The sequence below is a fragment of the Lithobates pipiens genome, unplaced genomic scaffold, assembly GCF_037356315.1.
Source record: "Lithobates pipiens isolate NorthernLeopardFrog02 unplaced genomic scaffold, aLitPip1_a1.2 Scaffold_16, whole genome shotgun sequence".
NCBI classification, from domain to species: domain Eukaryota; kingdom Metazoa; phylum Chordata; class Amphibia; order Anura; family Ranidae; genus Lithobates; species Lithobates pipiens.
The window spans coordinates 587,801,950-587,817,843 of record NW_027507748.1 but is presented as its reverse complement, the minus strand read 5'-3'; positions in this window follow the sequence as shown (position 1 = coordinate 587,817,843).

The following is a 15,894-nucleotide window of genomic DNA, read 5'->3' as shown; positions in this document are numbered from 1 at the left end:
ATGTCGGCACAAGAAGCGGAACTAACCGCTCTAGAGAAAGCCCTAGAACACTTAGAGGGACAAGAAGGGAACATTTACACTGATTCCGCATACGCCTACGGTGTGGCACATGATTATGGCCACATATGGAAAGCTAGAGGTTACCTTACAGCAGCAGGCACACCTGTTAAACATGGTGAAGGAATCAAAAGAGTCCTGAACAATCTTCAAAAGGTTAAAAGAGTAGCCATCATGAAGATAGCGGCACACACGAGCGCAAAAACAACTGAGGCAAAAGGAAACGCATTTGCAGATTTAACTGCAAAGAAGGCAGCTCTAGGGGAAGTAAGCCCTGAGACCTTAGCCACGGTACAGGTGAGTATGCCCGAAACCACATGGCAGCAGCTAATCGAACTACAGGAACAAGCAGGGGCTATTGAGAAGGACCGTTGGGTTAAGGAGGGAGCTGCACCAGGCCTTGACAATGTATGGAGAGAAGGAGACAAAATATGTCTACCCGCTTCTCTATACCCCGCAATGGCAGCGGCTGTCCACTTACCCACTCATGTCAGCTCCAATTCTATGTATAGGATTGTAAGCCAAGGATGGCTAGCCCCTGGATTCAGTAGTACTGCAAGGAACTACTGTGCTGCATGCCAAATCTGTCTGATTAATAACCCAGGACAGAGAGTGAAAACCCCACGTAAACATCAGGTCCGGGCCCAATATCCCTTTCAGAGACTGCAGATTGACTACATACAAATGCCTAAGAGCGGCCCCTTTGAATTTGTTCTCGTGTGCATCTGCCTATTTTCAGGCTGGCCCGAAAGTTATCCTGTGAAATCAGCTACGGCAAAAGCCACCGCCAAGAAACTGATTACTGAGCTGATACCTAGGTTTGGTCTCCCAGAAACAATAGAATCAGATAGGGGGACACATTTCACGGGAGAAATAATGCAAAATGTGATGGCAATGTTAGGGGTTCAACAAAGTTTTCATACTCCTTACCACCCACAGAGTTCAGGATCAGTAGAAAGAGTAAATGGTACAATCAAGCTGAAAATACAAAAGGCCATGCAGGAGTTGAACAAACCATGGCCTGAGTGCCTACCCTTAGCTTTGTTCTCTATTAGGTACACCCCAACAGGAAAAACCGGGTTATCCCCATATGAAATACTGTTTGGAAGTGCACCTAGATTAGGTTTATATTTTCCTCAAAGTATGCAATTGCAATGTGATAGGTTAACTACGTATGTAATACAGTTGCAACAGCGTCTGACTAAAATCCACAAGAGTGTGTATTCTTCTCTTCCAGACCCTAATTCTGTCACAGGTACTCACGATCTACAACCAGGAGACTATGTGTATGTAAAGAAACATACCAGAAAGACACTGGAACCAAGGTTTGAAGGTCCTTTCCAGGTGCTATTGATTACAGCAACCTCAGTGAAATTGGAAGGGAAACCTACCTGGATCCACGCTTCTCACTGTAAAAAGGAGCCAGTTGGCAAATGACAACATGTATCTTTTTATTCTTTTTGTTTCAGTAATCCTGGCTAATAGTTTGGTTACCTCACAGAATAAAATATACAAGGATGAAGGATTTTCTAAAAAAATGTTATTACTGAAGTTTAAATATGCTTATGCCCAGAAGTCAGGATATGAGAAATGTTGGATTTGTAGCAAATTACACCCCAGCACAGCAAGTATACCACTGATGGCAGTTCCTATAAACTATACTGATCTTGCTAACAGTAGCATTAACATAATTAGAACAAATACCAGCGAGACAGTAATGTTTAAGTCAAATGGCCTCGCCTTTTCCCCTGATTGGTGTTTCAACCTAGGGAAAACAACGGGAGGAAATGGAGAATGCCAAGACAGCAAATTTAACTTGTCCATTTTCATACCAAAAGCTACTCCTGGGAAAAACACGGTCTTCTACCCTAGTATAACCCACACACACCAATCGTTAGCTGAGTTCCTCGGTAATATTTCAGACAACAACACCAGGTGGTTAGTGAGTAACCTATCTCTTTATGGATACACCTCCCTTTATAGAAATAATATCGGTAATAGATCAGTAGCACTGGGAAATAATATATATATCTGTTGTGAGGATAAATGTTATACTTGGATACCTAGAAGAGCTCAGGGATGGTGCTACCTCGCAAGTTTAGTACCAGTAATGGGAGTAGTAGGTGATGAACGAGGTGATCACCTATTAGAAGCTAGCATGCACCCTAGGTATCCCCTCAGGTATCGTAGTAAAAGAGAAATATTCCTGAAGAAGGACATGGCATGGGCTTGGTTCCCGTCCTGGACAGGATGGGGTATAGACTTAATGAAACGACTAAATAACTATACAGGAATTATTAATGATGTTTTGGAGAAAAACTCTGATGACATTACTAAGTTAAATCTGGAGACCAGAGCCATCAGACAACAATTAGAATTACATGAATTAGCAATTGAAAGTATGAGTGCAGCACTGACAGGACTCTGTGAAACTACTGAGGACTATGAGTGCTGTACTTGGATACATAACACCAGCATTGAGGTACCTGACTATTATGACATCATTGCACAACACCGTACGGAAGTAAAGAATTTACAAGAGAAGGCCCGAAATATTGGTCGCGACTGGGATCCGTTTGGTGGAACTTTTAGTTTCTCAGGGTTATTCTCTTGGGTTAAGAAGGCAGCAATGACGATTATAGTGGTGCTCTTATTCGTATTTTTCTTTTATGCATGCTTTAAACTGCTCATGTGCTTTTGCAAGAAAGCCAAGGTAAATGATGCGGAAAAGATGGAACTTTTGTGAAGATAGGTGGATTTAGATCCTTGACATCACCCATCTGTCAGAAAAGCCACTCTTCCTGAATTTTAGATGTTGGTACTGTCCAGGGGGATGGGTGTATACCCCTCTGACAACTCGCGGTCAGGGAGAGTACTCTGGATATAGGCCGACTAGAACTTGTTCAGGTGGACCCAGGGCAAGAGGGAGGGGTGATGTCAAAGGGGGAAATGTAAGGATTAAGGTATGTCTAAACAAAATGGTTGACAGTATGTCTTACTAAATACTTGTCTTTCTTTATCCTTCTCAGTAAAATAAGGACTCATCATCTTTAGTCACGTACGCATAAGGAGAGGCCGCATCAGCCCTAAAAAGCAGTCTACGCCCAGAAGATTGTCTTATCAGCTGATAACACCCGGAGAATTGCCTTTTCTTTGCAAAAATGTTTTTTTTTTTACATTGCTGATGTTTGCCCTTTTCTGTCTATAAAAGAGAAGTAATAAAGAGTCAGTGTCAGAGTTAAGCACGGACTTCTGAGCAGAAATACTGAATACCTCCGTGTCTCTTTGCTTAGATAAGAACTCTAACTAACAATTGGGAAACGGTAACATAACCTGACAAATAGGTGACTTGTTGAGGTCACACCTAACATCAGCAATCCTGGCTTCAGAGCGCTGTCTGAGGGAGCTATAGATAGTGGATATCAGTTTCGAGGGCTCCTCACCAACCACAACCCCCACCAGTGACAGTTCTTGAGGATCAGGAAATCCCTCCCCAAATTGAGCTCGGAGGGCATGGGATAACTGCAGATAGCGGAAAATCATATGCGAGGGGATCTCAAACTCCCCCTGCAGCGCCCGGAAGCTGCGCACCCCCAGGGGGGTGACGACCTGGTACAGGTATACCACCCCCCTGGAGGCCCAGAGGCCCGCGCCCGGCAGCTCCCGAAGCTCCCCCAGCTGAGAGTTGTACCACAATGGCGTGTGGGAGTGCACCCAGTCCGCCCCCAGCCTATGTTGAGACAGCAATGGGGGGCGACCCTTCTCACTTCTGTTAGTTTCCTTCCCCCTAAACAAAACCTGAAGGGGAGAGTGGGCGGAGCTGTGTGGTGCTCTGCATATTAATGCTTGGTACCTGAGGGCATCCGTTTTATGTAGGTGAAAGAAGTGAGAGAGCTGGGCGGCAATGTAATAAGCGTGAAAGTCAGGAAGCGCCGCCCCCCCCAGGTTAGTAGGATTCTTGAGCGTATTCCACGCCAATTTGTGACGCCCAGATCCCCAGATAAAGGAGTTGAGGATAGTATCTATAGTTTTAAAATATTTAAGGGGGATAAGAATTGAGGCATGCCAGAATTTATAAAGGAACTTGGGTAGCAGAATCATTTTAACCAAGTTTATCCTTCCCATTACGCCAAGGGGGAGTCTAGCCCAGGATTGATTTTTGCATTTTAAGTATGAGATCAGGGGTTCGATATTATGCAATATAAAGTCAAGGGGTTCTCTAGTGATCTGGATTCCCAGATACTGAATAGAAGATACCCTACATAGCGGGAGGGAGGCCGCATCAATCGCTGGCGGGGACATATCAATGGGAAGAATTTGTGACTTCGCCCAGTTAATACTGAGTCCCGAGTGTTTACCAAAATCCTCGATAGTACAGAGAGCAGCCCACAAGGAGGGCCCCTCATCCTCAAGATATAGGAGCATGTCGTCTGCGTACATGCTCACGGTCTCTACTAAGGGTCCCACCCTAAGGCCTCTTATGTGTGAATTGGATCTGAGAGAGATGGCCAGAGGCTCCACCGCCAGGGCGTATAGGATCGGGGATAACGGACATCCCTGTCTAGTCCCTCGCTGTAGAGGTAGGGGCCCAGACAGCCAACCGTTCACCGCCACGCGCGCCTCTGGAGAGAAGTATAAAATTTTGACCCACTTTATGAAGTTAGGCCCAAACCCGAATCGTCTAAGGCACTCCCACAAATACTCCCATTCCACCGAGTCGAACGCCTTAGCCGCATCCAACGCTATCACAGCCCTAGTACCCACATTCTCATGGGAAGCCTGAAGATTCATATGAAGTCTACGGATGTTCATCGCTGTGTTCTTACCAGGCATGAAACTCGTTTGATCGGGGTGGATAATGGACAAAATATGGGGGTTCAGTCGGGACACAAGTATTTTGGCCAATATTTTGATATCCACCTGCAGCAATGAAATGGGGCGATACGAGTCGGGGCGGTGTGGGTCTTTATTTGGTTTCGGAATTACTATAATCGTTGCTTGACGTAAAGTGGGAGGAAGGGAGTCAGATTCAAAAAGGTAAGTATACAAATTTAGCAGCTCGGGGGCTAGCACGTCAGGATATGCGGCGTAGAAATCTAGTGGCAAACCATCCTGCCCAGGTGCCTTGGATGCGGCTAAGGACGAGAGCGCTAGCTCAATCTCCTCTAGTTTGATCGGTACCTCCAATTCGGCCATCTGGGCCATGGAGAGTTGTGGGAATGTAACATCCTGCAGGAATGTCTGGGTTTCCTGAGGCGTGACTTCCACGCGAGAGGCGTAAAGGTCTTCATAGTAGGATCGGAACATCTCGGCAACTGTCGCCGGGTCTGAGATAAGAGCCCCGCTCCCGTCCGCCAGGGACACCACTACAGGCGGCCTCGCATTCTGATGAGCGAGGTACGCCAGCAGTTTACCCACCCTCTCGCCTTGTTCAAAAATCCTCTGCTGCGTAAAAAAATGTTTGCACCTGGCTTGTTCAAATTGCAATTGGTCTAGGACACGGGTTTGGAGCCTGAGAGCCGAGGCGTTCGCCGCCGTGGGGCTTAATACAAACTCGCGGGTGACAGCCTCCAGCTGCTCCACCGCCTGACTGGCTAGCAGTCGAGAGGAACTTTTCAGTCTATTGATCCGCCGCACTAAAATGGAACGTGCATGAATTTTAAACGCCTCCCACACACTGCCACCCGTAGATGTCCCCTTATTAACCTCAAAAAAATGCCGCCACTCCTCCGACAGGTCATCCTGCTCCCCCAGCGCCCTCAGCCAAAAGGGGTTAAGGCGCCAGACACGGGGTCCCGCCTGCTGTGCCAACCTGAATGTAGCCCAGCAGGGAGCGTGATCTGACAGGGACCTCGTATGGAACCCCGCATCCACCAGCTGGGGTAGGAGGACACCCGACGCCAAAATATAGTCTATGCAGGACATGGCAGAGTGTGTGGCCGAAAAAAAATGAAAAAGCCTGGGTCGTGGGATACTTGTAACGCCACACGTCAGTCAATGAAAAGTCCCTAAGTGTACGACACAATCTAGTTCCCGTCTGAGTCGCTGGGTTGGAGCCACCACAGAGCCTATCTATACTTGGATTGAGGGCAATGTTAAAATCCCCAAGCCATATGGCAGGGGTTCCAGGGTGTTGGGTCATAAAAGAAAGCCCCTCAGATACAAGGCCAGCAGAGTATGGGGGCGGTATGTACAGAGCCAAGATAAGGTAGCGTCTGCCATGGATAGTGCAGTGCATAAAAATAAACCGGCCCTGGGGATCCGTCCGCAAGGTAAGTAGGTGAAATTGCAGAGTTTTGGCTATCAGCAGAGACACACCCTGAGGGTAAGGGGTGTGGGTTGCGTGATAAGCCCAACCAACCCATGGCCGTCTAAGTGCTGAAGCTGGCCCGTAACATGCGTCTCTACCAGCACTATAATATCCGCCTTATATGACTTAAGGCAAGTGAAGATTGCCGTGCGCTTGAGCTTATCTCTGATGCCCCTGACGTTCCACGTCAAAAATTTAATAGCAGCCATAGGTCAGCAGTAGACATGCCAAGCACCCATAGGAGCGGACCGATCCCCAGTGTGATATCTACCCTCCACCCCCCAACCACCAATCGCAATCTCGACATAAGAAGTAGGGATCTAATTCGATGTACCATAAACCCGGAAACTAATAACAATAAAACAAATAAAAACCCGAACCCTAACCTGCACCCCCCTCCCCCCACCCAGTTCTCAGCCACCCCAACAGGGCTGGAGCATTCATCCCCAACTGGCTGAACTATTGCCTGCACCCCCTGTAAGGAAGGCGGCCAGAGCGGCCTCCCCCCGCCGCTCAAACCATCCGACTCCACAGGGGGGCCTACAAGGCAGTCAACTGTACACGGGGCGGTCACTCGCTGCATTAGGCCCAGAGAGTAGCCCTCCGGGCAAGGTCACGCATCAAGAGTCGCAGCCTCCGCCCCCGGTGAACAGTAGAGGCAATATTATAATCATAAAGGAGAAAAGGTTGACAGCAACAACAATAGTCAATTTGCTATATAAAAAAAAAAAAAAAAAAAAAAAATGCTTAGCATCAGAATTAAAGTTATAGTGTTAAATAAAAGAAGGGGACAAGGAAAAGAAAACAAAAATGGAGAAATATAGGAGGAACAGGCGCCTGAGCAAGGTATACCCATAATGTGAGGTCCACAAGCTATGTAGAGGCCTGAATTCACAATATAGCAATCAGTGGGGCAACTCAGACAGTCACATAGGGAAAAGAGCAGCCGGGATCCAAGTCATGAGTCTGCAGAGGGATAAATTCAGACAGTGGCCTGGCAATCGCCACTGAGTCGGTGCAGGGTAGCGACAGTTCCCACAGGATGTACTCGCAGAAAGGGCTTTCCAGTGTAATGGGTCAGCAGACACCGTCCGACCGTGGGCAAGCACAAGGTCCCGCAGTCAACAACCGATGTAAACACTCCCCGGGTGGTAGGCACGCACGTGGGGAAGGGGCAGCCCCAACAGCGGGGACATAAAGTAAATCGTTTTACCACCACAGGGCGTTCAAACAGATCCTCCCGCTAGGCCCGACGATTCCTGTCAGCTTCCCTCCGATCCAGCCACTCCACTGCCTGCGCCGGGTCATCAAAAAAGTGTGCGCGATCCTCTCCCAGGACCCGAAGTTTCGCTGGGTACATCATGGCATATTTGAGGTTGTTGATCCGCAGTCTTCTCTTAATCTCCCCAAACCGCGCCCGTTGTTTCTGGACTTCCGCGGAGAAGTCCGGGAAAACCAAGACATGACCCGCCTGGTACGGGATATTGCCCTTCTCTCTGCTCAGACGCAAAACGGTGTCCCGGTCCCGATAGTTCAATAGCTTGGCGATGAGTGTGCGGGGCGGCGAGCCTTCCGGCGGACGCTTTGCGGGCATACGATGTGCCCGCTCCACAATAAATGTAGTAGAGAAAGCCTCCCTGCCATAGGTCTTGCTCAGTAGGTTTTCAAGGAAAATAGGTGGATCAGGGCCTTCTGAACCCTCCGGCAGGCCTATGAAACGGAGATTCGACCTCCGGGATCTATTTTCAAGATCATCTTGCTTCTGGGCCAGGAGATGAAGTTGGCGCCTCACCTCCTCGTGGGAGTGCTACAGCGGGTGCAGCACATCCTCCGCCTGGCTGATCCTATCCTCCGTCTCCTTCACGCGATCTTTAAGTTTAGACATATCCTGTCTAATAAGGGATATGTCCACTCTAACCTCCTCTATTTTCGTGGTAAGGGAGGATTGGCAGGTGGAAATAGCCTCCAGTACTTTCACGGTATCATTCGCCGCTTGTTGGGCCGATGAGAGCGAGGAGGCGCCATCTTGAGCATCGTCCTTATCCTGCCTCCGGTACTTGTCAAGGGAGGACACCGCCGCGCTGCTTTTCTTTGTAGGAGACATGACGGGAAGAATGTCAGGGTCTTAATCCGTCGGTTCACGGCAGTTTTAGCTGTCACCGATATACAGGATAGGTACACAGGATATATACCAGGAGCGGAGCTCAACTCATGTGCGACCTACTCCATCGCCGTCCAGGCCACCCCCCCTGTCATACCTCTTTAAAGCAGGAGTGCACCTAAAAAAAAATATTAAAAGCCAGCAGCTACAAATACTGCAGCTGCTGACTTTTAATAAATGGACACTTAGCTTTCCTGGAGTCCAGTGATGTCAGCAGCCGAAGCCGATCAACCACTCGGCTGCTTCCACCGCCATTCTCGGTGAGGGAATCAGGAAGTGAAGCGTTACGTTACGTTTTCACTTCCCAGTTCCCTACTGCACATGTGCGAGTCGAGCTGCGCATCCTAAATGGTCCCGCTATCTCCTGGGACCTGTGTGTTTCCCAGGAGACAGCGGGGGGTGCGGGAAGGGGCGTGACTCCCGCAGGAGTCTATTCCCGGAAGTGGGTGCAGCTACCTGTATTATACAGGTAGCTGCACCCCCTTCCCCCCTGAAAGGTGCCAACTGTGGCACCGGAGGGGGGGAGGAATCAGATGAGCGGAAGTTTCACTTTTGGGCGGAACTCCGCTTTAAAGGAGAATTAACCAAAAAAAGTTTAATTAAATCCTCAAGTTTTTTTTTTTTACCACTATTATTCCTTTATATTGGCTTTTATTGTTTTCAAAAAAGTTTATTAAAGCGATAAATAGAAAACAGTGTCAGCAAAAAGGATCAGATGACATATACATCATAAGCAGTTGGATGACAAGATTATAATAAAATGGCAAATAGACCATAGGACTCTACGGACCATACAAAGAATATAAACATTGGTATAGATCTTACATCCAACAAAAGACTGCAAGAAAGGGAAAGCTAAAATATTCAATGTCCTGACCTTCATATTTGTAATGTATAAGAATAGACAACACTAAGAAATAAATGAGAAAAGTCTAGAAAGAAAGAAAAAAAAATAATAACATTTTTTTTCAGATAGCCAAGAGAAAAAACCCAAGGTGTGATCATTTTTGTAATCGGAATAGGAACCATGGGTTCCACTTTAGGTCATATATATGAGTCGTGTCCTGCAGAGTATGTAAAATCTTTTCAGTCAGCATTACTTGATCAATGCGTGAGAGAACCTGAGATAAAGGGATTGACAGAGACTTCCAATGTAATGCTATGGTCCATAGCATAGAGACACAGATGAAATGAACGAGCCTTACTAGGGGTTTAGGGGTGTCAGGCGGGGTTTGGAAGAGAAGACAGTGGTGGTAAGTAAGGGACAACGCACGACCAGCGAGCTTGTCCATCATTCTCAAAACCTCCTGCCAAACTGGTCGAATCAACTCACAGTCCCAAAAAATGTGAACAAAGGTGCCCAGGTGATTGCAACCTCTAAAACAGCTGGGGGATGTATGAACGTAAATCTTGTGCAAACGTACCGGAGTGTAGTACCATCTGGTAATTACTTTAATAGCCGTTTCCCTAATTGTTAAGGATCTGGTGCATTTACACATGTTGTCCCATCCCTCTTCCCAACAACAACACCGGCCCCCAGTGCAAGCTCCCGTTCCCATTGTGATCTATAATTCAGAGTCTGGACAACTGTAAGTCCCTCAAGAGCTTTGTAGATCAGGGAAATCAGGCCTTTTTGGCGTGGGAAGTTAAAACATAAATCCTCAAAGATGGTGAGTTGGACCGGGGACCGGAGTCTGTAATGGGAGAGAAAGAAGTGACGGATTTGCAGGTATCTAAAAAGTTCCCCATCGGGGAGTTGGTGCTGGGTCTGTAATACCGAGAAGGGAGTGAAATCAGGACCCGTCACAAAGTCCCTTAACTGAGTAAGTTTGCATTGAACCCACAATCTGAAAGACTCAGGCTGGAGATAGGCTGGGGGGAACCTAGGATCGCCCAGGTAAGAGGCGCCCATAGAGCTCTCCGAAGTGAGGTTGTATTTGTGTTTGTAGCGGTGCCATAGTAGTAGACTGTCCGCAACTATAATATTAAGTGTGCATAAGGTTGAGTGAGGTCGATGTGTTGACCACATAAGGCCAGGGAGATAAAAGGGTGCTATCGAATCACTCTCAAATCGTACCCAAGGAACTCTTGAGTTAGGGATCGACCACTGTGCTTGTTGCGTAAATCTGCAGGTAAGATAATACAACCAAATTTGAGGAACCCCTAGGCCTCCACTTCTCATAGAGCTGTATAGGACTCCCTTGGCAAACCTAGGCGACCTATTACTCCAAATGAATCTGTTAAAATGGGACTGAAGGTTGAGGAGAAAAGATTTAGAAAGCTTAAAGCGGGATTCCACCCTAAAGTGGAACCTCCGCTGATCGGATCCCTCCCCCCCTCCGGTGTCACAATTGACACCTTTCAGGGGGGAGGGGGGTGGAGATACCTGTCAAAGACAGGTATTTTCACCCACTTCCGAGCATAGACTCCCGTGGGAGTCTACGCCATTTCCTGCCCTGCCGCGCTGTCTGCTGGGACACACACGGGTCCCAGTGACAGCGCGGAGATTTCCGATTGCGCGGCGCGGCTCGCGCATGCGCAGTAGGGAACCAGGAAGTGAAGCCGATTCGCTTCACTTCCTGATTCCCTCACCTAGAATGGTGACTACAGCAGCCGAGAGCCGAGCGATCGATCGGCCTCGGCTGCCGGCATCGCTGGAACCCGGGACAGGTGAGTGTTCATTTATTAAAAGTCAGCAGCTGTAGTATTTATAGCTGCTGGCTTTTAATATTTTTTTTTTTGGTGGAATCCCTCTTTAACTGGTAGGGAGCGAAACAAATATAACAGCCTGGGAAGGATGACCATTTTGAGCGCTGTGATTCTCCCTATAAAGGGAATATGTAAAGAAAGTATATTGGCTCTTAAACATTATAAATGCAGCAATTTATAATTTGGATGGAAGGTTTAGCACTGAGAAACACTTTTTGAAAGATAAAAAGTACATTTTATATACAACTATATAGATCAGACCAAAATGAGGGATAAATGAGGAGGAAAGAGGGAAATTGCTCCAAATCAGGGACAGTCCCTCAAAATCAGGGACAGTTGGGAGCTATGACTGTATCCATATCTCCCAACTTTTTGAGATGGGAGTGAGGGACACCTATCAGCAAAAGTATGTAGGGATAAGACACACCCATTACAACGCCCCCTTAAAGGAGAATTGTACAAAAAAACAAGATTGGTTAAACCCACAAGTGCTTTTTTTACCACTACTATTCCTTTATATTGGCTTTTGAAAATTACAAATGCAGCAATTTAGAAATCAGATGAAAGGTTTAGTGCTGGGAAACACTTTTTGAAAGATTAAAATGGCATTTTATATACAACTATATACATCAGACTAAAATGAGGGACAAATGAGGAGGAAAGAGGGACAGAGGGACATTGCTCCAAATCAGGGACAGTTGGGAGCCATGCTGTACCCCCTACTCCTATATAACAACAGAACCATTATACCTCCCAGAATTAGGTAACAATGGACCCCCCTATACCCCCCACTCTAGCAAAACACCAGAACCACTATACCCCTCCCCCCACACACACACATTATACTACCAACTATGGGCAATGTGTGCACCCCTGGCTAAGATCTCTGTAACCCCCATAGATGTGCGCAGCCTATTGCATTAGGGTGTGCACTCCAAAGCTCAAACACACACGTGTGTGTGTGTGTGTGTGTATATATATATATATATATATATATATATATATATATATATATATATATATATATATATATAGTGGGCAGTGTCAGTAGAGCAGTGGATGGTGTCAATAGTTTTTTTTTAATGTATTTATTTTTTTACAATTTCATTTGTTTTTCTTTTTTTTACAGTGCTTTTTGGAGGGAGAGGCTTGGGGTTGTGGACAGTGTCGGTATAGTGGTGGTGTCAGTAGTAGTTTTCTATTTTATTTATTATTTACAATTTTATTTTGTAAACTCCTGACATCTCCCTTTTGAGGTAGAGAAGGGGACTGAGGACACAAATTCCCAAGCCCCTTTCTGAGCAGCCTCAGCATTGAAAATGAATGAACAGGAGACAGTGGCTCCTGTTCATTCATAAACTGAAGCAGCATAAACCCCCAGTTTACTCTGCCCAGTTATCAAGAGACACAGGAGTGATTGTAGCGATCATCCACTGTGTCCAATTCAGACAAGGAAGGGGCTGGTAAATTATATATTTACCGACCCCTTCTTCTGCTGTCCATCCTGACATCCCCCACAGCAGCTGGTGGGAGAAGGAGGGAAGCCGTCTACGGGGGGGTGGGGGGGCGATGGGGGCAGAGAAGGAGCAAACAGCGGGCTGGAGGAGAACACGGGGGCAGAAGAGAACATGGGAGGAGGACACGGGGAACAGTTGGGGATGATCAGTGCTGCGGGGGGGACAGTTGTTAGCATCCGATCTCCCTGTATCGCTTTTCAGCTGAATGTAGAAAAATGTAAAATAATGCATTTGAGTGGCAAAAATATGAATGAAATCTATACACCGGGGGGAGAACCTCTGGGAGAATCTAGGCTGGAAAAGGACCTGATAGATGATAAACTCTGCAATGGCATGCAATGCCAAGCTGTTGCTAACAAAGCAGAATATTGGCATGCATTAGTAAGGGGATTAACTCCAGAGATAAAACGATAATTCTCCCGCTCTACAAGACTCTGGTCCGGCCGCACCTGGAGTATGCTGTCCAGTTCTGGGCACCAGTGCTCTGGAAGAATGTGCTGGAAATGGAGCGAGTACAAAAAAGGGCAACAAAGCTAAAAAAGGGTCTGGAGGATATCAGTTATGACGAAAGGTTGCGAGCACTGAACTTATTCTCTCTGGAGAAGAGATTCTTGAGAGGGGATATGATTTCAAATTATAAATACCGTACTGGTGACCCCACAATAGGGATAAAACTTTTTTGAGGAAGGGCGTTTAACAAGACATGTGGCCACTCATTAAAATTAGAAGAAAAGAGGTTTAACTATGTAGAAGGTTCTTTACTGTAAGAGCAGCAAGGATGTGGAATTCCCTTCCACAGGCAGTGGCCTCAGCAGGAGCATCGATAGTTTAACCACTTGACCACTGGGCACTTAAACACCCTTAATAACCAGACCAATTTTCAGCTTTCGGTGCTCTCACATTTTGAATGACAATTACTCAGTCATGCAACACTGGACCTATATGACATTTTTGTCCTTTTTTTCACACAAATAGAGCTTTCTTTTGGTGGTATTTAATCACTGCTGGGTTTTTTATTTTTTGCGCTATAAAAGAAAAAATACAGAAAATTCTGTAAAAAAATGAATTTTTCTTTGTTTCTGTTATAAAATTTAGCAGATTAGTAATTTTTTCTTCATAAATTTTGGCCAAAATTTATACTACTACATATCTTTGGTAAAAATAAGTACAAATTGGTGGATATTATTTGGTCTTTATGAAAGTTATAGAGTCCACAAGCTATGGTGCCAATATCTGAAAATTGATCACACCTGAAGTACTGACGGCCTATTTCAATTCTTGAGACCCTAACATGCCAGAAAAGTACAACTACCCCCCAAATGACCCCTTTTTGGAAAGAAGACATTCCAAGGTATTTAGTAAGAGGCATGATGAGTTTTTTGAAGTTGTCATTTTTTCCCACAATTCTTTGCAAAATCAAGATTTTTTTTCCTTTTTTTTTTTTTTTTTTCACAAAATTGTCATATTATCAGTTTATTTCTCACACAGCATATGCATACCACAAATTACACCCTAAAACACATTCTGCTATTACTCCCGAGTACGGTGATACCACATGTGTGAGACTTTTACACAGTGTGGCCACATACAGAGGCCTAACATGCAGGGAACGCCATCAGGCATTCTGGAGCACCCAGGACAATTCTGACATTTCTCTCCTACATGTAAAAATCATCATTTATTTGCTAGAAAATTACATAGAATCCCAAAACATTATATATGATTTTTTAGCAAACACCCTGGAGAATACAATGGTGGTCGTTGCAACTTTTTATCTCGCACGGTATTTGCGCAACAATTTTTTGAATGCTTTTTTTTTGTGCTTTTTGTGCTTAAAAAAAATAAAAAACACAGTAAAGTTAGCCCAATTTTTGCATAATGTGAAAGATGAAGTTACACCGAGTAAATCAATACCTAACATGTCACTCTTCAAAATTGCACACGCTCGTGGAATGGCGCCAAACGTCGCTACTTAAAAATCCCCATAGGCGACTATTTAATTTTTTTTTTACTGGTTATATGTTTTGAGTTACAGAGGAGGTCTAGGGCTAGAATTATTGCTCTCGCTCTATCGTTCGCAGCGATACCTCACATGTGTGGTTTGAACACCGTTTTCATATATGGGCGGGACTTACGTATGCGTTCGCTTCTGCATGCGAGCACATGGGGACAGGGGCGCTTTAAAAAAAAAAATATTTTATTGTTCATTTTACTTTATTTATTTTAGTTTGACATTTTTTTCCCCAAAAATAAATTTTTTGATCACTTTTATTCCTATTACAAGGAATGTAAACATCCCTTGTAATAGGAATATGGCATTACAGGTCCTCTTTACAGTGAGATATGGGGTCAATAAGACCCCGCATCTCACCTCTAAGCTGGGAAGCCTAAAAAAAAAAGATTCTGGATTTGATCGTATTGGCGAGTCGGTAGAAGCACCGGAGGGCGGCGGGAGGGGGGGTGTCTATGGCTGGGTATTGCAGGGTATCACCGACTATGGCTGGGTATCTCAGAGTATGGCGTTGCAGAGCATTGCAGGATATTGGAGGGTGTTGCAGAGCATTGCAGAGTGTTGCACGGTATTGGCGGGTGTTGCAGAGCATTGCAGAGTGTTGCAGGGTATTGGTGGGTGTTGCAGAGCATTGCAGAGTGTTGCAGGGTATTGGTGGGTGTTGCAGAGCATTGCAGAGTGTTGCAGGGTATTGGCGGGTGTTGCAGAGCGTTGCAGGGTATTGCAGAGTGTTGCAGAGTAATGCAGAGTATTGCAGGGTATTGCAGGGTATTGCAGAGTATTGCAGAGTAATGCAGAGTAATGCAGAGTATTGCAGTGTAATTCAGAGTATTGCAGTGTAATGCAGAGTATTGCAGAGTATTGCAGGGTATTGCAGGGTATTGCAGAGTGTTGCAAAGTATTGCAGAGTAATGCAGAGTATTGCAGAGTATTGCAGAGTAATGCAGAGTATTGCAGAGTATTGCAGAGTAATGCAGAGTAATGCAGAGTATTTCAGGGTATTGCAGAGTAATGCAGAGTAATGCAGAGTAATGCAGGGTATTGCAGGGTAATGCAGAGTAATGCAGAGTAATGCAGGGTATTGCAGGGTAATGCAGAGTAATGCAGAGTAATGCAGAGTATTGCAGAG